The 24,826-nt window shown below is 38.5% G+C and overlaps 2 long non-coding RNA genes across 2 annotated transcripts in view; one reads left to right on the forward strand and one right to left on the reverse strand.

Moving 5' to 3' along the window:
- The window catches only part of LOC116274583, a 120,653-nt gene that overhangs the window by 41,098 nt on the left and 54,729 nt on the right, over positions 1-24,826 (reverse strand). The window lies entirely within an intron of this gene.
- LOC103882646 lies at positions 1,114-8,948 on the forward strand. The gene is made up of 3 exons (XR_004183368.1): positions 1,114-1,502; positions 6,636-6,780; positions 8,710-8,948. It is a non-coding gene; the product is annotated as an uncharacterized LOC103882646 (long non-coding RNA).

Genomic DNA, 24,826 nt, shown 5'->3' on the forward strand with positions numbered 1-24,826 from the left:
CTCAGGCAATTCACCCGCCCCAGCCTCCCAGTGCTGGGATTACAGGCGTGAGCCACCGTGCCCAGCCCTGAATCCTGAATTTTACGTACATACTTTATTTGCCAGGTAGTGATTTTCCACCATGATTCCTTTCTTCCTGAATGTCTACTCTTTCCTTTATGACCAAATTTAAGTTTCAGTTTACTTTCCACAATGTCTACAATCCACTCTTCTCTCTACTTTGAACATTGTAAGCATATACTACATATTATTGTTTAACTCTTTCCTGCATTTATGCTTTATCTCCTCCACTGAATTAAAATGTTTGTGTGAGCAGATGTCACACTTTGCATTTCTTTGGAAATATTGCCTAACTAATTGCTCAATAATTGCTTGTCAAATTAATATGGCAAGTAAAAGTTGAAAGCTACCTTTTGTAGTTTTACAGCTTCAACTTACTGTGGACACATATTTTTAAGGTGTCTTACACATGGCCTACATATTTTACAAAGACACACGTGCTACTAAAAGATGAATTGAGTTACTATTTTAGATAGACTTTGTTGCGAAAGTAAACATGCAATGGACAGGCCAGGTGTAGTGGCTCATGCCTATAATCCCAGCACTTTGGGAGGCCGGAGGCCGGCGTATTATTTTAGGTCAGGAGTTCAAAACCAGCCTGGCCAACATGGTGAAATCTCATCTCTACTAAAAATACAAAAATTAACCAGGCATGGTGGTGGGTGCCTGCCAACTACTCAGGAAGCTAAGGCAGGAGAATCGTTTGAGCCTGGCAGGCAGAGGTTGCAGTAAGCAGAGAATACCACTGCACTCCAGCCTGGGCAACAGAGCCAGACTCTGTGTCAAACAAAAACAAAATGCAGTGGACAAAAGTCAAATGGGAACTGGAATCAGAGAGAGAAGAATTTTAAAATACTCCAAGGTAAATAAACAATACTTTGAAATTGAGACTGCAGAGTTCCTTTGACCCCTTCTCAGGACTTGAGACAGGGGTGCAGCTCGCTTACTCTCCCTTCACCACGCTCAAACCCCTTGCAGGAGGGGGAGCACTCAGGCGAGCAGGGCCCGGGTCCCGGGCGAGCACTTCTGGGCTCCAGCCCCAATAATGTCTAGGTGTGTGTCACAATTAATGCTGTTTTAGCAGTTGCCATCCGTGGACAGCTAAGTGTTCATCAGCTCAGTGGAGATTCGGGGTGACAGCCTTTTATCTCTGCCCTCTTGGTACACGGGTTCTCGTCCGGCATCCAGGAAGAATCAGGTCACGTGGACTTAAAGAATGGTGAATGCGGAGATTTTATTAAGCGGTGGAAGAGGCTCTCAATGGAAGGGAAGCTGATGAGCGGATGGTGCAGGAAGAAGGTGATCTTTCCCTGAAGCCTGGCCATCTGCGCTGGGCTTCTACCCGAAGTCCTGTCGTCTGAAGTTAAGCCGCATCTACCCGTAGTCTCCGATGTCAGTTGCTTCTTCTCTTCTCGACATTCAGCTGCTTGTCTCTTTGCCAGGTGAGGTTTGGGGTTTATATGGGCGCAGGATGGGGGGCAGGATGAGCCAAAAAAGTAACATGTAGGCGGGAAAACAGGGATAACTGTTCTCATTTAGGACCTCTGGTCCAGGCTTAAGGGTGGAGCCCTCGCCAGGGATGCCGCCCTCCTCTACCCGGTATTTCCCTGCCTCCTGTCTGTACCAAAATGATGCTTCGAATTTAGTTTTAAAATTGGCATCATCATATCTTAAATTAAAAGTTTCCCGATATGGGTCACTAACACATGGTTTTTAGGATTATGTTTCTATGTGGTTTCCACTCAGTGTCTGCAGGAAAAACAAAACAAAACAAAACAAAAAACAAAACCAAAAAAACAAAAACCACTTGACTAGGAGTCTAGGTTTTCAGTTTTAATATCAAGTCAGTGAATAAAAAATTGTGAGCATTATGTCATCATATTGATCATATTGCTCTGAGATTGTTCTTATTCACCTGTGAAATGAGACATTATATTTATATCTCTTAAGGTACCTTATAAGTCTAAAGTTCCATCTTAGTTTACATAAGAGCTTCACACTTAAAGTGTCAGAGACCAATAGCAATGGTGTCACCTGGGAGCTTCTTGGAAACACGGAATCTCGTGTCAGACCCTAACTCAGACCTCATCTTACACTAAAATTAGAAAAGCACTGTTGTAGAGTGTATAAGTTAAATTGCATCATAAAACCATAAATTGGGTGCATTTTTTCTTTGAAATAAGAGAGTTAGTCATTAAAGTGACCTATTATTATTATTACTTGCCCAGAAAGCTGTATATTAGCAGCCCATTATTTACTGAGTAGATAATTCTCGTCTTGATTTTTCCTTTCTCCTCCTATACATGGGAGGTATGGCATTTCGGTCCTCCCATTTTCTATCTGTATTTGCCTGTTTCAGACCTAGGGCTTTGGGGGGAAAATTTACTCTTGATAGGACAAAAGCAGTACATGGACATTATTATCTTTGATGATTTCATCCCAGCTAGGACTATAGTCTCTATCTCTCCTGCACATTCTAAGTGTAGACTAAACTACACTGACATTTCTTTCTGAAATGAGCAAAATATTTGGTTTAATTAGTTTTTCCTGTTGCATTGCTTGACATTAGCTATAATTAATGTGTTAAACTGTACATAACTTTTCAGAGTTTCTTAATAGACAACGATCTTGGAACTCATCATTTTTCTTTTTCTCTGGGACAGATGGCTTTGTTATTTACTTAATGTCATTGGTGATTTTCACTATGTTATGTTCATTCTCTCCTTGTATGACATTACTCTGTCTTGCCAATTTCTAAAACATGTGACTATATGATATTTACAAAGTAAAATATTCAATCAAATATTCTCTGATTTTGCTGTTAAAATCAATTATTTTAAATGAAAGATTCATTTCATTGAGTGAAACAGTAAACTGATTGATGGAATGATTTGACATTATATTAACACAGGCTTGTTAATTTCTCCTTTACCATTCTCACAAACTAAACTGAGAAAAGTATACTTCAACCTGCCTCTATTTCTGTGTTAAAAATCTTCATCCATTTCAAGTAATTGACATTTTCATTATTTTTCAATTTATACCACTTTTTTCCTGTATATCCAAGTGAGTTTATTTTAACACATTTCTTTCCACTGCTAAGATCTTCCTTTGTCAACAAGTCCCTACTTCCATCAGTTCACATGCAAGTGAATCTGTAACAAGGCACATTATTGTGTCATAGAAAGCTGTAAACATCTTAGTTTAGAAAGCAGAAATATTGATTTAGAGTGACTGTTCAATATGCCTTCTCATGAAAACCAAAGGGCTAAAGAAGGTCCAAAAGCTACTGTCTTCAAATCATCCACATATATTGCATATTTCTGGATTCAAAATGCTTTTTTTTCTCCTTGAAAGTAAGTTGTAGTGTTTCCATTCTATCAGGTACAGAAGGCCAAAGGCTCATTTCTTTGTTATTTCAGTAGCATTTGGGGTACAAGTGGTTTTTGTCACATGGATAAATTCTAAAGTAGTGGGTGTTAGTCTGTTTTCACATTGCTGTAAAGATACTACCTGAGACTGGGTAGTTTATAAACAAAAGAGCCTTCATTGACGCACAGTTCCATATGGCTGGCGAGGCCTCTGGAAGCTAACAATCATGGCAGAAGGTGAAGGGGAAGCAGGCACCTTTTTCACAAGGCGGCAGGAGAGACAGAGAGAGAAGGGAGAAGCACCATTTATCAAACAACCATATCTCCTCAGAACTCATTCAGTATCACGAGAACAGCAAGGGGGAAATCTGCCCCCATGATCCGCTCACCCTCCATCAAGCCCCTCCCTTGACATGTGGGAATTACAATTCAGGATGAGATTTGGGTGTGGACACAGAGACAAACCGTATAATTCCACCCCCCGGGCCTTTTCCAAATTTCATGTCTTTTCACAATTCAAAACCAATCATGTGTTCTTAACAGTCCCCTCCTTTGGGTCTGTAATGGGAGGGACTGTCACAAAAAAGACCTCTGACCTGAAATAAAGACATTTTCTCCATTCTCTTGGTTATTAACATTTGGTTCCTCTTTATTTATGCAAATTTCTGCAGCCCTCTTCAATTCCTCTCCAGAAAATGGGATTTTTGTTTCCACCACCACGTCAGGCTGCAAATTTTTGAAACCTTCATGCTCAGCTTCCCTTTTAAACATAAGCTCTAATTTTAAATCATCTCTTTGTGAACGCATATTACTGAATGCTTTCAGAATAAGACAGGTCACCTGAATGCTTTGCTGCTTAGAAGTTTTTTCTGCCCGATACCCTAAATCATGTCTCTTAACTTCAAAGTTCCACAGTATTTTAAGGGCAAAATGTCACCAGTCTCTTTGCTAAAGCATAGCATGAGTGACTCTTACTCCAGTTCCCAATAAGTTCCTCATCTCCATCTGAGACCACCTCAATCTGGACTTCATTGTCTATGTCACTATCAGCATTTTGGTCAAAGCCATTTAACAAGTCTCTAGGAAGTTCCAAACTTTCCCACATCGTCTCGTCTTCTTCTGAGCCCTCCAAACTGTTCCAACCTCTGCCTGTTCCAAAGTCCCTTCCACATTTTTAGGTTATCTTTATGGCGGTATCCAATTCTTGATATTAATTTTCTGTATTAGTCGGTTCTCACACTGCTATAAACATACTACCTGAGACTTGGTAATTTATAAAGAAAAGAGGTTTAACTAACTCACAGTTTTACATGGCTGATGTTTAAGCCTCAGGAAACTTACATCAAGATGGAAGTAGGGAAAGATATGTCTTACATGGTGGCAGGAGAGAAAGAACATGCTGAGGAAACTGCCACTTTTAAAACTATCAGATCTTGTGAGAACTCGCTCACTATCAGGAGAACAGCAAGAGGGAAAACTGCCCTCGTGATCCAATCACCTCCTACCAGGTCCCTCCTTGACAATAGGGATTACAATTTGAGATGAGTTTTGGGTGGGGACACAGAGCCAAACCATAACATGGTGTATTCTGAGATTCTAGTGCACCTATCACCTGAGCAATGCACACTGTAGCCAATATGTAATGTTTTATTCCTCTCCTTGCTGAGCTCCCAAAGTCCACTATGTCCCTCTGTATATCTTTGAGTCCTCATATCTTAGCTCTCATGTATAAATGAGAACTTACGGTGTTTGGTTTTCCATTCCTGAGTTATTTCACTTAGAATGATGGCCTCCAGCTTCATCCAAGTTGCTGCAAAATATGTTATTTGTTTCCTTTTATGGCTAGCTAGTATTTCATGGTGTATATATACCACATTTTCTTTATCTACTTATTGGTCAATGGGCAGTTAGGTTGAAATTGTGAATTGTGCTGCTATAAACATGTGTGTTCTTGTGTCTTTTTCCTATAATGGCTTTCTTTTCATTTAAGTAGACACCCAATGGTGGGATTGCTAGATCACATGGTAGATCTACTTTTAGTTCTTTAAATAATCTCTATGCTGTTTTTCACAGAAGTTACACTAATTTACATTCACATCAGCATGAAAGTGCTCCCTTCTCACCAGGTCCATGCCAACATCTATTGTTCTTCAACTTTTTCATTATGGCCATTCTTGTGGGAGTAAGGTGATATCTTATTGTGGTTTCAATTTGCATTTCCTTGATGATTACTGATGCTGAGCATTCTTTTCATATGTTTGTTGGCCATTTGTATGTCATCGTTTGAGAATTGTCTATTTATGTCCTTTGCCCACCAAAACATCATGGTACTGATATATGAGACAGACAAATGGAACAGAGTAGAGAACCTAGAAATAAAGCCACATACTTTCTTTCTGTTCTTCAACAAAGCAAACAAAAACATAAATTGGGAAAGGACACTGTATTCAATAAATGGTACTGGGAAAACTGGCAAGTCCCATGCAGAAGGATGAAACTGGATCCCCATCATTCACCTTTTATAAAAATCAACTCAGGATTTAAACTGAAGGCCTGAAACCAAACATTTCTGAAGATAACAGTGGAAAAATTCTTCTGGACATTGGCATGGACAAATAATTCATGACTAAGACTCCAAAATCAAATGCAATAAAAACTATAAACAAATGGGTCCTAATTAAACTAAAAAATTTATGCAGAGCAAAAGAAATCATCAACAGAGTAAACAGGCAACCCACTGAATGGGAGAAAATATTTGCAAACTTTGTATCTGACAAAGGACTGATGTCCAGAATCTACAAAGAACTCAAACAAATCAGCAAGAAGAAAAACAAGTAATCCTATAAAAAGACTCATTTTTATTACCTAGTCTGTCATTACATAAATTAAATTGCCATCACTTACTCACAGTGTGTTATTTTCACTTGGACTTTAGAGACAAGATTCCATGTAATGACAAGAAACAAAAATCCAAGCATAGTCTACACTGAGTGATTACCTATTTCTGCATTCCCAAGTGATACCTATAATAAATGGACTTTGTCCCCATGTTATGAGCTGGCTTACACATAATCATGGAAGTAAACCCATCCCAACTTATAAGCCATGATACAAATTTTACTCTCTAAACTTCTATAAGACAGATGCAGAGAGATAGATTTCTTTATGTGGGTTAATATCATCATCTTTATCCTTTGTTAAAAGTTAAAAAGCATAACAGATGGATAATAGAGGTCGGTGATTTCAAATCCTGAGAAGAATCTGCTAGTCAGAGAGGCTCATTCAGCACTCGGAAGTTGATGAATCAAGTAATCATTATAGCAGCAATTGTCTTCAGCTGGACCCATTGGTAGGTATCCTATTTCTACCCTAATTTAGATTTGCTTCCATGGCTGGCTACAGATTTTTCTTCTGAAGTCACTATGTATTCCCATGTGGCTCCATTCAAATTCAAAACAATCGTTATTAATATCAAATATTGGGCTATAGGAATTCTAGAAGTACTCATCTTATGCTTTATTTGAGGAACTAGACATGCCATAGGATAGCATAGGGGAAGAACTACTTATTCCAACTGATATTTTTTAAGTATATGGAAATTTAAAAAATATCCTGGGGAAGTGTTGAGCTATTTTTAAAAGTATAGAAAGACTAGAGAAGTACAGAAATGTGTAGAAAAAACTTCAGTTGTCTGCGTTTTCTAAATCACATGGACACTTTACTGAGATATGCAAATTTGAAGTGTATTATTTTGCATAGTGGCTCACAGGGTTGCTCTCTGGAGCATCTTCTGGGATCAAAGTGACCAACCTCAATGTTTATGTTGATGGATCTCCCCATCTACAACTTGTCAAACTCCACACAATTCCTCCATTTCAATAACTTTCACCCAGTTTCATCTTATTGTCCTTTACATGCTGTCATACCTTGGCTCGCACCATCACTTGAACTACTTTCATTCCATATCCTGTACCAGAATGTTATTTTATAATAATATCATGTACTTCATTCATTTTCTTCCCCGCATTGAACCAGATCTTCACCAACATTATGACCTTCACTTCTTTTATAAACGTTTTTTCTTATCATTTTTGAGAACTTCCTTGGCTTTATTTCTTCATTTCCTGGTGTTCACCATGATTCATTGCAACAATAATTTTACTAGGGACTTAGAATCCCTTGTCTTCTAACAGTTTGCAGTATTTTACAAATATATGCACAATGTTGAGTAAACATTATCTCATACACCTCAGCTATCAAACATTGTTGTGAGTAAAAAAGAGTAATAAATAAATCATCATTAAACAACTAACAATGTCAATTCTCATAACTTAAAAAACTGGCAGCATCTTCACTTTTTCTCAGCATTCCTGTGACAATTAGCTGAGTTGATGTTTGAAAAGGACAGAATAGGCTGTGTTTTCCTTCATGAACAATCTCAAAACATTGCTGGCTTAAAATAACAAATGTTCTAGATCTCATGCTGGTTCATGTAGGCGGGGAATGGTTTTGCTGACCCCGGGAGATGGACTTTCTGCCCTTTAATAGTGCGTCTGTCACAACAAGCCTTCATGGTTCTCTACCACAAGTAATGAATGCATAGCACTGTGAGCTAGAGGGAGAACTGAAAATTTTAGTAATCACTAGAAATAGTTTCTACAATATTCTTACCTTTCTCATCTTTTCCAAATCTAAGATCTATTTTCCATTCTCTGCCCTCTCAGTAGATAATGTTGCTCCCAACCTTATTTTGCAAACAGATGCTAAACAACTTATCACCCAATTTCTTTCCACTCCACATTTCCCTGTACATACACTAATTTTTTTTTCTTGTTTGGCATTCCTATAATCTTAAAGAGTTTAGAATCAGGGGCATGCATGGTTGATGTTGGAAAACAGAGAATGGCTGTTAGGAAAATAGAACTAGTTCATGAATCACAAAAGAATGAAAACTGATATATCGTCATATGATGAGGCACTAACAAACCTGTTTAGGTGACACGTAAAATCTGTAGTCCAGGGTAGAAGTAAATGTCAGGGACATTAAAGTAATTGAAGGTAGGGATATGGGAAGAGTAACAACCATAATTTCATCTTCACAACAGTAATCAGTGGCCTTGAAATTGTGTTTACAGCTGTTTTGGATTCTCAGATTGGGTCTACCAACACCCCCCTTCCAACCTTTACAGAGTTGAAAAGATAGAAAACCAAATTAACAATTTTTTTTCCCACAACTTCTAGCTCGAGTTTGGTGTCTGATTTTGATTTTGCCTTTCAGATGCACTCCCATGATACCTGGATTAGGAACTGAATCATGGAGACAGACTTGGTGGAAAGTAACCACTTTCTTGGCCATGATGATGGAAGATGTGGCATGATCAGCAGCTTTGCATTCATCAGCTCACTGTAGCAGCAGCAGCAGTTTTACCAAACATGGCTGACATAGTGTGGTTTAACAGTCAGCAGGAGGAGCAGCAGCTACCTGACTGCCAGCTTTCTAAAGGGGGGATCGCTAACTTCAACAGAATATGAATAATTGATGAATGGGGATTGTTTCTAGGAACTCAGTCTAATGCAGTCTCTAGTCTTTCCAACAACTTTGTAAACTCCTAAGTCCTTGTACCAAGTGTGTATTGGGTTAAATCAGCTAACCTCGTTTCTGTTGTTAAAAACTGAACAATGACTAACATCTCGATTGACAGAATTGGTTAAATGCAATAGACCTTCAGGAAAATGGGAATTTGGGAATGTCTACCTTAATTATTTGGATCTGAAGGCAGTGAGAAGCCAATTAACATTCGAAGATAGGGCAGGTATGAGATGCCAAATAAAGGCAAGTCTTTTATGAACAAAGTAACTACTGAAACAGACCATTATTGGAGTCTCAAGGAATAGAAAGGCTTGGATAGCTTAACATTAGAAAGTGAAAAGTCAGCATTTAAAAATTTCCGCGTAAGGTGTTATCAGAGAACTTGAAGTTTTCTAAGATCGACTTAAATAATATCTTATATTCTTTAATCTTAAAGCTGATTTGGCAAAAAGTCAGCTTCAGAGTCTGATTCTGCTTATTACTCAGTTATAACACAAATTTAATTCATTATGTTAGATAAATTATCAGAGAAGAAGGAGACATTAGAATTAAAATAGTGATTTGGGAATATTTAGAAGACATATTAAATCTTGCCAAGCCTGCCAGCAGGGACTGGGCCTACATTGCCTAAAGACCTAGTTACACATCATGTGGAATAGCATCTTGCACTGTGAAGCCATTTTTCTCCATGTTTTACACCTACCAGCTATCATTGCTCCCAGACCTTTAACCAGGTCATCAGGCTCCAGGGATCAATTAAAATTCAAGCCTAGAGATAAAAGTTCTTGGCAACAGGAAAATTGCAAATTCTTTGTTTCCTAGTTTATCTCAGAGAAAAACAAAACTAAACTAATAAAAAAAAGTGATAGAAAGCTGGAATGTGATATAAGATCAGAAGAGACTGTGTTTTCTAACATGTTTTTACATTGATGGGAATGATTCAATGAAGACGGTAAAAAACTAATGTATAGAAAACAAAGGGACATTTCTTGAACTCCTTCATTAAATGGGCAAGAAGGGATAAAATATAGAATCTAAATACAGGGAATCTGGAACAAATAAATAGTTCATTACAACTACAAAGGAAGGCAAAGTAAGCGGCACATGCAGATGGCAATTGTGAGCTGTAGAGTTTGTGATTCTTTTTCGATATCTTGCATTTTTTTTCAGTGCAGCAAAGCTCTCAGTGGAGAGTGAAGATGGAAAAGGAAATAGTGAAAATTTGAAGGCAAAAAAGATAAGAAAGAGTCATCCAGGAGAGTGAGAGATGAGAAAAATGGACAAGAGAAATATGAGACTTTCTGGCAGCCGCAAGGGTCATGAAAAAGTTGGATGACTCAAAGAACCGATGTGTCTCTCTCAACTTTGCACAGGTGCCTGGGTGCAGGTGCAGAGTGGGTGGAGGGTTGGATTTAATTAGGATGGAACTTTTCCAATTCATCACAATGAAGCAAGTGATCAGCAAGTTATCTGAGAGTGTGTGTCAGAAAGTGATTCTAAAGATAGGTTAGGGATAAGCTAGAAAGAGAAACAATGAAAGGAATGAAGTTTGTGAGGACAGGGTGAGCCCAGCTGCTTATTTTGGCCCAGCCAAAGGATTTTTTCAATTGGAACATCACAAGGAATGGACGGGAATAATAGAAGAAGGTGATTGGAGTATGGGATTCTTGAAATTTAGAGTTTGGAAAGTGTGCAATTAATGACAATGACAAAGTTTGTGCTATGATTAAGAGAGGGAGTGTTAGAGATATAGTAGAAGATAGGATCATTGGATTGGAGGAGATTTAAACGACAGAGGAACTATGGTATTATATTTATCATCTATGTAAATGTCAAAATCACAGGAGATTATGACAGCAGTGGAGTTCAAAGAGTGACAGTGAACAAGAAGATACAAATTTTCAAAAAATCAGGTTGAGCGTTTGAGGGGTTTGTAGATGATTCTCACAAGGTGAGGGAACAGGTGGTAGAATCTGAAAACATGAGTTTTAATGTGAGGACTTTAGGAGGGATGAAAGGATAGTGTCTGATTGGCAGTCAGGAGTATGGAGAATCTCTACAGAACCTGCAAAGTGGTGTTTTGAGGGATACGGGAAAGAAAACAACTTTTACTCCACAGACCCACATTGAAGTCCATGTCTTTCAGGTACGGCCAGGTGTTAGAGCAGAAAGCCAAGGGAAACTTCAAAGAAAATAAGGAAGGTAGACAGATATAAGATCTTGAAGATTTGAGGAGGGAGAGAAATATGTGTAAACAGAGCTTAGTCAAAACAAGGACATGGGTCTTGGGAAGAAGGGATAAATTGGAAATTGTAGGCTTCTGGACATGTACATCAGACAAGGGTAAAGGAAAACAAGTGACATGTGTCACCTGGCTTCAAGGTCAATTGTGTTTGTGAGACTTGGGGTGATGGAAGAAGGAGGTGAGGGTTCTCACCATGGTAGAGTTTTGGATTCCATCTTGTCAAGTGTCAAGGTTAAGATGAGAGTGGCATTACTTAAAGACCATCTCTTTCTTCTTGTTTAGTTTATATTTATGCATACAACCAATTTAATTAATTTATTATTATGTTTTAAAGAGACAAGTTCTTACTCTGTGACCCAGGCTGGAGTGCAGTTGTGCAACCATAGCTCACTGCAGCCTTGAACTCTTGGGCTCAAAGCATCCTCCTCTCTCAACCTTCCCAGTAGCTGGAACTACAGGCCTGTACCATCATGTTTGGCTAATTTTAAAAATTTCTTGTAGCAATGAGGTCTCTTTCTGTTTCCTAGGATAGTCTCAAATTCCTGGCCTCAAGCAATCCTTTCTCCCTTGGCCTCCAAAAGTTCTGGGACTATAGGCATGAGCGAGCATTCCCAGCTCAATTTTATTTTATGTTTCCTCTTTCTTCAGCTATAATATATGAGTTGTACTGGTGCTGAATAGATTCATAATTTAGTTCATAGATTATGCAAGACCAAGATGGGGTCGCCCCCTAAATAAGGAGAAACAAATGTCATGAAGATATAGATGTAACGAGTCTCTGGATCGTCCATTCATTGTGATGAGAGGGCAAGTGCCTGGTTGCATTATATCGGGTGAGAACACATTGTTATTGGCTGGAGTAAAAAGTTTCCATGGGTAAGTCTTAAACAAATTAAGTAGGGAATGTAAAAGCAGAGACCAGATACCTAAGAGCTCACTGTTATTTGACAAGTAGTTTGGACTTTATTTTGATGCTCAGGAAGAAGTTGGAATGATTTTTCAGGTGTAACATGACACAGTTATTTTATTTTTCAAAGAAAGATTAATCTGACAATTGTAGATGAAGGATTTAAAAGAGAGAAGGCTAGAAGCAATGACACTAATTGGAGTGGGAATGCGATGGTGCATGTGATAGGTTTGAAAGACCTATCTAAGAGACTGGCAGTGGAACAAGAGTCAGACACAGCTTTGAGACATATTTACAATGAAGGTGTGACGGGGATTATTAACTGATGGAATTAAGAGATTACAGAAGAGGAATCCAGGAAGTCCTCAGATGTCTGTCTTATGTGACTCAGTAGATGATGGTGCCTTTTAACAAGTTAGGAGATGTATTGTGAGAAGCAAAATGAAGGATAAAAACAATTATTTCAGTCATATGCAGGTTGAATTGATAGTGCATAAAGATTGAATTGATAGTGCATGAAGATGTATAGATGGATACAGCTTGTAGGCAGAAATATGAGTCTGAATTTTGGAAAAATAGTCTGGGTGATGAAAGAGACTTGGGAATTATTAGTTTATGGATGCATTTGAAGTAATTGATGTAGACAAAATGCCTGGAGAAAGAAAGTAGAATGCAAAAAGAGAGGACAAAATACATTTTTTTAATTAACATGATATTAAGTAGCTGTAGGAGGAAAAGAAGCTAATTGAATGAGACCAAGGAAGAATGGTGAGAAAGTTTATTTAAAAAAAAAAAAAGAAGAAGAAGAAGAAGAAGAAGAAGAACCAGGAGGCATTTAGAGGTGAATTATTATTTGTGAACATCAAAGCCTGCCTGGCAATCATGCTAAATAAAGACTAATGGTGTTCTTTGGATCCTACCATAGTAATTTCATGGGCATAGTAATTTCATGGCATAGTGGGTTGGATAGTGTAAATCAATTTGCAATAGGTAGACAAGTGAATGGGAAGCTAAGACAAATACAGGACTAACACAAACTTAAGACAATTTTGGCTATAAAGGAAAGGAATGTGTAATGAAAAAAGAGTCAAGAGGTTTTTTTAATGATGAAATTAGAGTTGAGTACATTTATATGGTAACAAAAAAGAGGGGGAAATTAAAGATCCATAATACAAGGAAATTCAAAGAAAATGAGACTTGAGGTGTATATAAAGAGATTAGCCATGTATAAGAGAAGTGAATCTCTTTATTTGTGAAAGAAGTGAAGAGGAAGGAAGTTGATAACAGTAACAAGAGAAAAACTGAGGACTGAGAGAAGGAAGTATGGCCAGTCTGATAGTCTGAGGATCAAGGGAGAGGCCCAGAAACTGAGTAAGGATAAAACATAAGGGAAGTGAAGACAGCAAGTGACAGAGCTTTTTCACATGCAAATCCCAGGTTTCTTCACCACCTACGTTCTGACGTAATTCTGGCAACGTCGGTGTACTTGTAATTGATCCATCAACACCCATCCCTGTCAAATCTTGACTTCTTTATCCCCAGTAACTTTTATACCCTCTCCACCTGAGCAGGCTTGAGCTATTGCTCATTGGTCTTTGTAAACCCAAACTAGCTCAATGTGTGACATGAATAACCCCTCAATATACAGACGTAAATAATACAAGTTATGAATAAGTGAATTAATCTTAGTATCCCATTCTCTGACCTTTGCATACCTCTAATCAAGCAATGAAAGAATAGGGGTATGTGAAGAGCAGAGAATAGGATAACGAAGTTCAGCAATGCAAAATGTGGCTGCTTGTAAGAGTTAACTGTGTGCATGTGAGTCAGTAGAGGGGATGTGTAACTATTGGAGCAAGGGAGGTCAAAGCAGAGGTCAACAGATAGAACTACTGTGTTAGAGGTGCTACCCACCTAGTGCTGAAGGCTTCTAGCATGATACTGACATGGAAGCAACAGCGAGCTAGGTGTCTAAGACTTTGAAAAATAAATAAGAAATCTTGTGAATAGATGGAAGTGATAAAGCATATGACAAATATTATAAGTCTCAAAAACAGGTAGGTTTCCTTGTCTGAAACTTTAAGTTTTGAAAGTAGCCATGGGGCACTGGGAGGAGGCCGACCATGGAGCTCAGGAGAATGACAAGTCACCACCGAATAGGGTATCTGAGGCAGTGATTCCAGAGGGAGCCTGGTTTCTGACAAAGCAAGGAGGGGAATGGAAATCATACTAGGAAGGGATTTCAGTGTTTGTGTCAGAGGCATCTGAACCAGAGCAACTCCATCTTGAATAGGGGCTGGGTAAAATAAGGCTGAGACCTAGTGGGCTGCATTCCCAGATGGTTAGGTATTCTAAGTCACAGGATGAGACAGGAGGCCGGCACAAGACAGGTCATGAAGACCTTGCTGATAAAATAGGTTGCAGTAAAGACGCTGGCCAATGGGCATGGTGACTCACGCCTGGTAATCCCAGCACTTTGGGAGGCCAAGGTGAGAAGATCATGAGGTCAAGAGATCGAGACCATCCTGGCCAACATGGTGAAACCCCATCTCTACTAGAAATACAAAAATTAGCTGGGTGTGGTGTCATGCACCTGTAGTCCCAGCTACTCAGGAGGCTGAGGCAGGAGAATCACTTGAACCTGGGAGGCAGGGGTCGCTGTGAGCCGAGATCTTGCCACTGTACTGCAGCCTGGGTGACAGAGCAAGACTTAAAAAAAAAAAAAAAAGAAAAAGAACGGAAAAGAAACTGGCCAAACCCCATCAAAACCAAGATGGCAACAAGAGTCACCTCTGGTTGCTCTCATTGCCTCACTGCTACACTCCCACCAGTATCATGACGGTTTACAAATGCCATGGCAACGTCAGGAAGTTACCCTATATTGTTTAAAAAGGGGAGGTGTGAATAATCTGCCCCCACCCCTTATTTAGCATATAATCAAGAAATAACCATAAAAGTTGGCAATCAGCAGCCCTCAGGACTGTTCTGTCTGTGGGGTAGCCATTCTTTTATTCTTCTACTTTCTTAATGAACTTGCTTTCACTTTACTCTGTGGACTCGCCTCAAATTCTTTCTTGCACGAGATCTAAGAACTCTCTCTTGGGGTCTGGATTGGAAACCCCTTCTGGTAACATATGAATTCCAGCAAGCATAGTGAAGTGTGTTGAAAGAATAATCCAGAATGGGAAGCATGACAGGTCTACATGGAGATGAGGGTATCAGATAAATAATAATAATGACTGGAGGAACTTCCCTTTTGGTTGGCGACTAAAGATACTGGGGTGAGAGGTATGGCAAGGTTAGCTGGCCTGGAAGTTCTGAATGTTCCTCTTGTAAACCAGAACTAAAATTCTAAGGCCCCTCCAACCATCTGAATGGACTTCCTCCTCAGCCAGGGCTCTTTTAAAATTTAACCTGAGAATCTGTTTCAGGCCATGTTGGGAAGTGAGGGTCCCATTGTACCTCTCTGGCATTAACACGAACACAGACTTTAAGTCTGATAAGAAATATTTTACAACCTATTCTCTCTGAAACCTACTACCTGAAGGCTTCCACTGCAAATAAGAACTTGGGTCCCCACAATCCTTTATCTTAATGTAGGCATTCCTTTCTGCTGATCCCAGGTCTTTAGACAAACTCAAACAATTGTCAGCCAGAAAATGTTTAAATGTACCTATAGCCTGGAAGCCTCCAATTTGAGTTGTCCTGTTTTTCTAGACCAAACCAGTGTATTTCTTAAATGTATTTAATTGATGTTTCATGCCTCCCTAAAATGTGTAAAACCAAGCTGCACCCCGAGCACCCTGGGCGCATGTTCTCAGGACCTCCTGAGGGCTGTTTCATGGGCCATGGACACTCATATGTGACTCAGAATAAATCTCTTCAAATATTTTACAGAGTTTGACTCTTTTCGTCGACACTCTGATATATTAATAGAATTGCTTCTGCTGCTCTAGGCAGATTCCGCAACGAGCATCAGCAATAGCTGGATCTGGATGGTTCTAGTGACCGGCGTTTAGTCACCAACTAAGGCCGTGACTTAGATTCAAAGTAGAATCCCATCAGGAAGTTATGTTACTTCTTGAAATTTCCTTCTTTGGGTTTTTTGAAGCGGAAGTAAACAAGCCAAGACAGCATAAACAGAGATTTCATCAAATACTGTTAAATTATATGAATGAATTCTCTTACACACTATTTTTTTTTTTTTTTTTTTTTGAGACAGAGTCTCGCTCTGCCGCCCAGGCTGGAGTGCAGTGGCCTGATCTTGGCTCACTGCAAGCTCCGCCTCCTGGGTTCACGCCATTCTCCTGCCTCAGCCTCCCGAGTAGCTGGGACTACAGGCGCCCGCCACCTCGCCCGGCTAGTTTTTTTGTATTTTTTTAGTAGAGACGGGGTTTCACCGTGTTAGCCAGGATGGTCTCGATCTCCTGACCTCGTGATCCGCCCGTCTCGGCCTCCCAAAGTGCTGGGATTACAGGCTTGAGCCACCGCGCCCGGCCATCTTACACACTATTTTTACAAAGCAGGTTCCAGAATTTGAAAACATCTTTCTACTTAGAGCAACGCTTGTGCCAGCTACTTGCTAATACCTTTCTAAATTAATTTGTATTTTTGGTTAAGGTTTATGCCAGTTAGTTGGACATATGAGATATTTCAATAGTATAATTACCATAAATGACTTTTAAAAAATTTTTCAGTAAGTAAACAGTAAACATTTTAATTTTTAACATTTTATATAGTAAATATTTAATATTTTAAAATTTCATTTATTGAAAAATACCAAAAAGTGGATTTATGATTAAAAAATAATATTACTCTAATTTCATTGATCAATGATGTTTGGCATTATTTTTAATCTATGTAAATTCAATACTGAAAATCAAAAATAATTAATTAAATGTTAGGAAGGTAATAAAAATGTATGAAAAGAAAACTTTCATTACATTTAAAATGATCACTTCCAGTGTTTTAAGCAGAAGTTAGGTTATTGGTTTATATTATAAATGTATGAGTTTATGAACCTATGTAGCATATCTGTAGAGAGTTTGAAGCAGTCTCACACTCAATCCCAACAAATTAAAACAGATGATATATTCTCCTTAACATGCACAGTAGTGCACGTAAGAGAAAACTTTTGGCAAAAGGTAGTTGGAGTCCCCAAAGATATTCTGAAACACCTGGGTGGGACAGCTGCTTCTTTTTGGCTTTGGGCCTTCTACAAAAAGTCAATTATCTATTAAGTCATCTGCGTTCATTTCCCAGGTTAATCAGGAAACCATGATTGCCTGAGGGATGGCTTGCATCATACACACCAGGAAGTTTGAACTGTAGCCAACCATGCAATTAAGATGTTCCAGTATAGCTATTATTCTTGGTTCAGGCAAATTCCACTGGCACAAGTATTTACTAGGAGGAATATCCCAAGTTAAGAGTTAAAGAGGAAAGAAACACGAAATACAGCTGGCAGTTAAAGATAGGTTTTCCTTAATTAAAACCTGAGAGGCGCTCCTGGCCTATTTCGGTCAGGAGTGCTTTCTCTGACAGACTAAGAGCATATATTGGGGTTTAAGGGTGAGGGGCCTTATCAGGAGTTTGGAATGTTCCTGTTTGAGGGAGAAGTTTTCTGGCGGGGTTGGAATGTCTCTGAGAGGAGGGGAGGTTATCTGGGGGCAGCCATCTTTCTGCCAGAGCAGGGTTATCTCCAGACTGGCATCTTCCTGGCCCAAGCGGGGCTAGCATGTCTCTGATCAGAAAGGAGTTTGGAATCTTTCTGGTTGGAGATGTTATCTGTGGTTTATGATCACGCGGACCTTAGCCATTAGGCTGATGCCCTTTGGATTTAGGCATTTATTATTAAGGTGAACTTTAGAATGAGGGGCTTGTCCAAGATGGCGATGCTCCTGCTCTGTCACTAAATAGTTCATATTTTTACTCATAGTTAATGTTTCTATAGTTCATGTTTTAATTTACAGTGTTCTCATCAAATGGTTTATGTTTTAGTTCATGATTTTTCTTAGTGTCGTGAACTTAGAAGGTGAGGTGAAGATAAAGGAAAGTTCCTGTTTGTTCTTCACAACTATTATTTTTTATGAAATTTGGGCGCTAAGGGAAACAATTTATCTGTGTGTTTATTATAGTTGTTCCATATTTATCTAGTCTAATTCCCATCATATTTAGGCTATAAAAAAGATTTGCTTACATTGTCACTTCAGTAACCCAATGTTTTACTGAGGTAATCTCCAATTTCCACCCTGAAAATCTGCGTGAAAAATAATAAAATCACAATAAAGTTAAAAAACACTTAGAAATAGACTGTGACAATGAAGAGTATCCCTAATGCAATCCTTCATCTGCCTGAATTATGTAAGAAGTTCTTCCCAGAGGGTGCAGCCACAGAAGGGGCTCCTGGCCAAGGCTCACGGAGGCATTCGTCGGAGCCCCTTCACAGATTTTCTGTGGTGGTGAATGTGGTTGGAATTGTTTCTCAATTGAGACAATCTTAACCCTAATCTTAAAAGATTAGGGTCATGCTCCTTAATGACCAAAGCTTTCAGTCAGATTGATTTTATTATGCTGGTTTAAAATTACACAGGTAACTAAAATTAAAAGAATTATATCTCTCAAAGCAAGTGAAATTTTAAAATATGCTATATATTTATGGAGAGAAAATAAATATGCAGGTTTGTTTCAGTTGTATACCCCAAAGCATTTGACTATAACTTTCATAACTACATACAATGAAAGAGTAAGTGGAAAAAAATCATGAAGGAGAAAAGGATAAGAGATTACGGTGGACTGAAATTGTTTTTGACTGCCATGTGTGCTTTATAACTTTTGATTATTTGCTTCCTGTGCATCAACTCTTGGAAGTATACATGGATCAAGGCAAGTCACCAAAATTTTTTTCCATTTCCTTGGGCATAGTCACTGGTTCAGAGATAGGCAACTTAACCAAAACAGGACAATGCATTCAGATATTTTGAGCTTCAGGTGTTGTGGACCTTCCCTCTGGAACTAAAATGTTAGCTAGATAAAAATTTGGGACCCTATTGAAAAGACTTGTGTGCAACTAGGAGCAAGCAAAGATGTGCCAAAATGAGAGCAGCACAAAGAGTCCGGAAGCCTGGAGGACCAGCTCAATCTTTGAGGCCCTGGTTCATTGTAGCTCTTCCTTGAGTCCTGTCAGTTTCTCCAAAGCTTTCCCAGCTATGGAAGCCAAGGAAATAGAGCTAGAACACAAAAAGCAGACGTGGGAGATTTCTTACACATATTCATATATTTGAGTAATATCATCAATGAAATAATGGAAGAGTGGTATCTAAAACAAAAATTCTCCTGAGGTGTTCGTTGCTAGCCCACTTAATCAATTAAATTAAAATATCGATCATTGATTCAATGCAATCACAGAATCGTAAGGCTGGTGGGACATTCCTTTCACCACTGAAATGTTACCGCGGGCCCTCATGGAAGATGTCCAGTAAAGAGTCAGTGAGCATCTGCTTACTCTGTTTTAGTGGCGTGGAACTCACAGTTTCACAAGGCAGAATATTTTAGTGTTTTCAGATACATCACAAATTTTGTTCTTATATTGAGCTGAAACATGCGGCTTTGTAATTTGATGTTAACACTATTCCTGGAGTAAAAAGAATGAGGAGTCTCTTTCTTCTGGCAGACAAAAACTTTGAAATATTTGGAAGTATTTTCATATTGTCTTCACATAATCACTTGTCCAAGATAAACATTTCCAATTGTTTTAAAGATTTCTTAAATACACAGACTCCAGAACTGGATTTAAACTATCTCCTTTAGGTAAAATCTGCCACAGACAATTGATTTATTCATTTCCAATTCCTAGCTCCAGAGATGTTGAAAAACTTGCACGTCTGAGTGTATAAAAACTTGATTAAGTGAATGGAAAAAAATATCATTTTTTTTTTTAGACAGAGCCTCGCTTTGTTGCCCAGACTGGAGTGCAGTGATGTGATCATGGTTTACTGCAGACTCAAACTCCCAAGCTCAAGGGATCCTCCCAGGCTCAAGGATCCCTGCTGTGAGTAGCTGGGACCTCAGGTGTGCACCACCATGCCTGGCTAATTTAAAATTTTTTTTGGTGTAGAGACAGGAACTTACCATGTTGCCCAAGCTGGTCTTGAACTCCTGGGCTCGAGTGATCCTCCCATCTCAGCCTCCCAACATGTTGAGATTACAGGCATGAGCCACTGAACCCAACCAATAGTTATGTTTTCTGATTATATAATTAATATAGACTCATTGGAGAAAGTTTGGAAAGTCAAAAGAAGCATCTAAAAAGGACTTGAAATGGACAGTGCTGGTCAAATAAATTTGATTTAGCCACCTTACAACATATAACACCTTTATAACTTTCACATTATCGAAGGAAACGCTTGAAAGTTATAGCTCAGCCTTCTGCTCTAATGAAGAGTTATAGCTCAGCACAATCCTCCATCATCTCCAAAATCTCTTTATCACAGCTACAGACATATGACTAAAAGGTTTACTGTAAGCTTCACCATCAATTTTTTATTTCTTATTTTTCTTTTTATCATTTAATTGCTACTTTACTTACTTCTTTTGTCCTTTTTAAATATTGTACTATGTATGCAAGTCTAGATTACTTTTATGGATGCTGAGTTTCAGATATGTAATATGCCAACTAAATCAGATTGGGTACTTGTGTTATTTATCTGCAGCAAATTACCCCAAAACTTAGCTAGCTTAAAGCAACAAACATTTATTTCTCATTCAATTTCTGTGGGTCAGGAATCTGGGAGCAGCTTGGCTGAGTGGTTCTGACCCAGTTCTCTCAGGAGGTGCAGCCATGCTGTGTCAGTCAGAGCTGCAGTCTTATTGCAAGCCTCCACTGTTGCTAGAGAAAGTCTTTCCAAGCCCCCTGATGTGGCTATTGTCAGACTTCAGTTCCTCAATGACTGTGGGCCCAGGGAGGCTTACTTTCTGGCCACTTGGGCATCTGCTTACAGAATGGCAATTTGTTTCTCCCAAAGTGGCCAAGATGGAAGGCAAGAGCTTTTATAATCTACCTGTGAAGTGACATGCCATCACTTCTGTCACCATTGGTCACACGGACCAAGTCTGGAACCATGTGGAAGAGGATTGCTCATGAGTGTGAAGACCCAGAGGCAGAGACCACTGGCGGCCATCTTGAATGCTGGCTACTCCAATACTAGACAAAACGGTGATGTTCTTTTTTTGTATTTTTTTCTGTTTTTTGTTTGTTTTTTTTTCTTTTTGTAAAGACAGGGTCTTGCTACGTTGCCTAGGCTGGTCTCAAACTCCTGGTGTCAAGAGATCCTCCCACCTCAGCCTCCCAAAGTGTGGGGATTAGTCGTGAACCACCAAACCCAGACACAATGATGCTTTTAACTATGCTAGAAGACCAAAAACTGATTTAAATGGGTTGTTTGGTTATGAAAGTTAGTTATTAATAAGTATCTCTTCTGTGATTTGAACAATAAAAGTGTCCTCCTCCACACAAAACTGTGTTTTCAAAAACATAATTTGAAAACTGACAAATAACATTAGTTAACATTAAAATATTAATTTCAAAAACAAAATACATTAAAATATCACTGTAGTTCACCAAAAAGACATGTGTTTCTACTTATTAAATACTTTCATAACCGTTTTCATGGTGATAATGCTCTGAAAATAACATTTTATTTCTTGAATTTGGCAATAATTAAAAGTTACCAATGCAAAGGCTGAATCTGCAAAAATGCATCTTTTGAGCCTATATTTTACTTTATTAATCTATAGTAGAAATTAATTTATTTTGATGATCTCTTAAATATGAGGCTGATATTTACTGAGTGCCTAACAAGTACTTGCTCTGTTAGGCAACTCACAATGGGTACATTTTCTTTCATCTCCACCATGCACAATAGAAGCCAGGCCAGTGACCAGAAGGATACAGTGTTAGGACACACTGCTGCAACATCCAAAGGGCAGAGAGGACTCAGGCTTACTGTGCTAACCCACAGACAGGACTTTTGTCCCCTGTCCCAGTTCGTTATGATTGACAGTTCATAGCTTCTGACTTGATCAGTTTTGTGTATAAAAAATCTTATTATTCATCATGTTCTTAATTTCATTTAAAATAATTTTGTATCTTTATGGTACAGGTTATTATTTTGCTGGTTGCATTAATATTCAATATAATATCACTTAGTTACCTATAATAGGATAATGACATTACATAAGATCTCCACAGCCTAGTTGGAGAGAAAGAAGCAAATAGCAGCATATGGTCAGTACTATTTGTTAATTTAACTGATATATTTTGAGGCCCTACTATTTGCCAAGCACCATGCTGGGCTCTAGAACCAGAGGATTGAAAATGGTAAAGAGTCCTTGTCTTCAATGATCTTGCAGTCCAGAGATCAGCAGAGACGCTTAACGAACAACTAGATCCATCTATATTACAGATAGTGCAAAGAGGGATATAAACAGTGTATTAGGATACAGAATAATGAGAGAAGGCCATTGTAGAAGGGGTAATCCTTAAAGGCATTTCTGATCAGGTCACAGATGAGGTTAGAACTAAAGGGTGAATATGAGTCTGCCTTGAGCAGAGCTAGAAAAAGACATTCCAGGCAGAGAATCACCACGATAAAGTTGGTGTATTCAAAAAACAGAAGGGAGGCTAGTAGAGTTGCGTGCAATGGACAAAGAGAAGAACTAGGAGAGATGAGATTGGAGAAATAGGTGGAGAATAGATGAGTGAGATAGTATGCATGAGAATGTTAACACAGTAAGATTTTCATTTTAAAAAGAAAAAAGAAAAGAATCTCATCTGCTTATGCTATGGGTAGGAGGATCCAGAATGAAAGTTGTGACCAGAACTATCACAAAGTCACATATATTATTCAAGAACATAATGGAATGAAATTCTTAACTCATCACAGATAGTCTGGGGAGTATCAGGGAGGACACGTTTGTGTTGAACACCGAAGGATCAGCCTTGCTGAGAAGAGTGGGGATGGCAGAGAGAGCAGCCAGTACAAAGAGCTGAAAGTAGGAAGTATTGAGGCAAATTTCAAGAACTTCAAGTAAGTCATCATGGCTTTAAGTTCAAGGTGTATTTCAGAACACCAAGAAATAACACTGAAAATTTAGATGAGGGTGAGCTCATAAAGAGATCTGGATTCTCATCTATAGAATACAAACTTTAAAAAGGATGGAAATCCAGTGTAGGGACATAATCAGAGTTCAGTCTTGAAAAATGATTGTGATTAAAATGAGCATGGTGAATTGCAAGGTATCAAGACTACAGAGAAAAGAAAGAAAAATACTAGAAGGCCAGCTCATTCATCCAGTTAGAAAGAAGATGAAGACCTGGCCACAAAAACAGGAGATGAATTCCAGAGTTATTCAAGAGGAACTGACAGGAGTGTAAGTTCCTTAGAATGTCAGCTTCACAAGAACAAAGACTGTTGACGTGTTATTCACTGCTTTATCTCCATAGCTAGAAAAGTGCCTGGCACTTAAAAGAAGCTTAGCAAAATATTTGTGTAATGAATGTATGAATGGATGAATTGGTGACAAATTAGGGAGGCTACATTTTTATTCTTTAAATAAATGTGTATTAATCACTGACTATGTGCCAAGAAATGTTCCAGGCACTGGAAATACAGTGTTGAAAAGATACACATGTCCACCCATCAGTCTATATCTATCTATCTATCTATCTATCTATCTATCTATCTATCTATCTATCTATCTATCTATCTATCTCTATCATCTATTATCTATCTGTCTATCTATCTATCTATCTATCTATCTATCTATCTATCTATCTATCTAATCATCTGTCTTTATCCTATCTTCTATCACCCATCCATCTATCCATCCATCCATCCATCCATCCATCCACCCATCCATCCATCCATCATCCATCCATGTATCTATTTATCCACCCACACTTCTGTTCCCTTTCTACATATCATTTTATTTATCTATCTTGTGTTAAAACAGTCATTATTTAAAACCCAAACTGTTTCTTACAGACACTGAAGAGAGAGGATAGAAGGAATCTTTGGAAATGCAAATTGAAACCTAGAACTGAAAAGCAGAGTCTTAGTTTATATGTGTAACAAAATCCATGGGAAATTAGAAGGTATTCTGGACATTGAAAACCCCACAGATCACATGAGAAGCAGAGTGAAGGAGAATATAAAAAATTGTATGCAAAAAAGAAAAGCACCTTGTGAGAAATTTCTGTGTTCAGGTGTCTGAAGAGCTTTTACAATCAGGAATAGCTAATATTAGATTTTTAAGGTTAGTTTTCTTTGCATTTTTGTTACCTAAGCCCTCTTTGAAAACCTCTAGATAGAAGCTGCTATGTAGATTTCTTTGTGAGAGATTGGGCTTGTAATCCACATGTAAATTGGCAGGATACACACACAAGAGAGTCAACCACAAGAAGTGAAATCTGAGATCTAGACTTACAGTGACTAATAAAAAAATTCCAAATTTGCAAATATCTTGTGGAGAGTGATGGAATTTCCAAACAAACCACAAACAAATCCAGAAACACACCTATGTTAGGATTTTTTTTTCTAACTATAGTTAATTCTCGCCAGACAAATTAATTTCAGCTAATATTTACATCACAT

Source organism: Papio anubis, chromosome 4, assembly GCF_008728515.1.
Source record: "Papio anubis isolate 15944 chromosome 4, Panubis1.0, whole genome shotgun sequence".
Taxonomy (NCBI): Eukaryota; Metazoa; Chordata; class Mammalia; order Primates; family Cercopithecidae; genus Papio; species Papio anubis.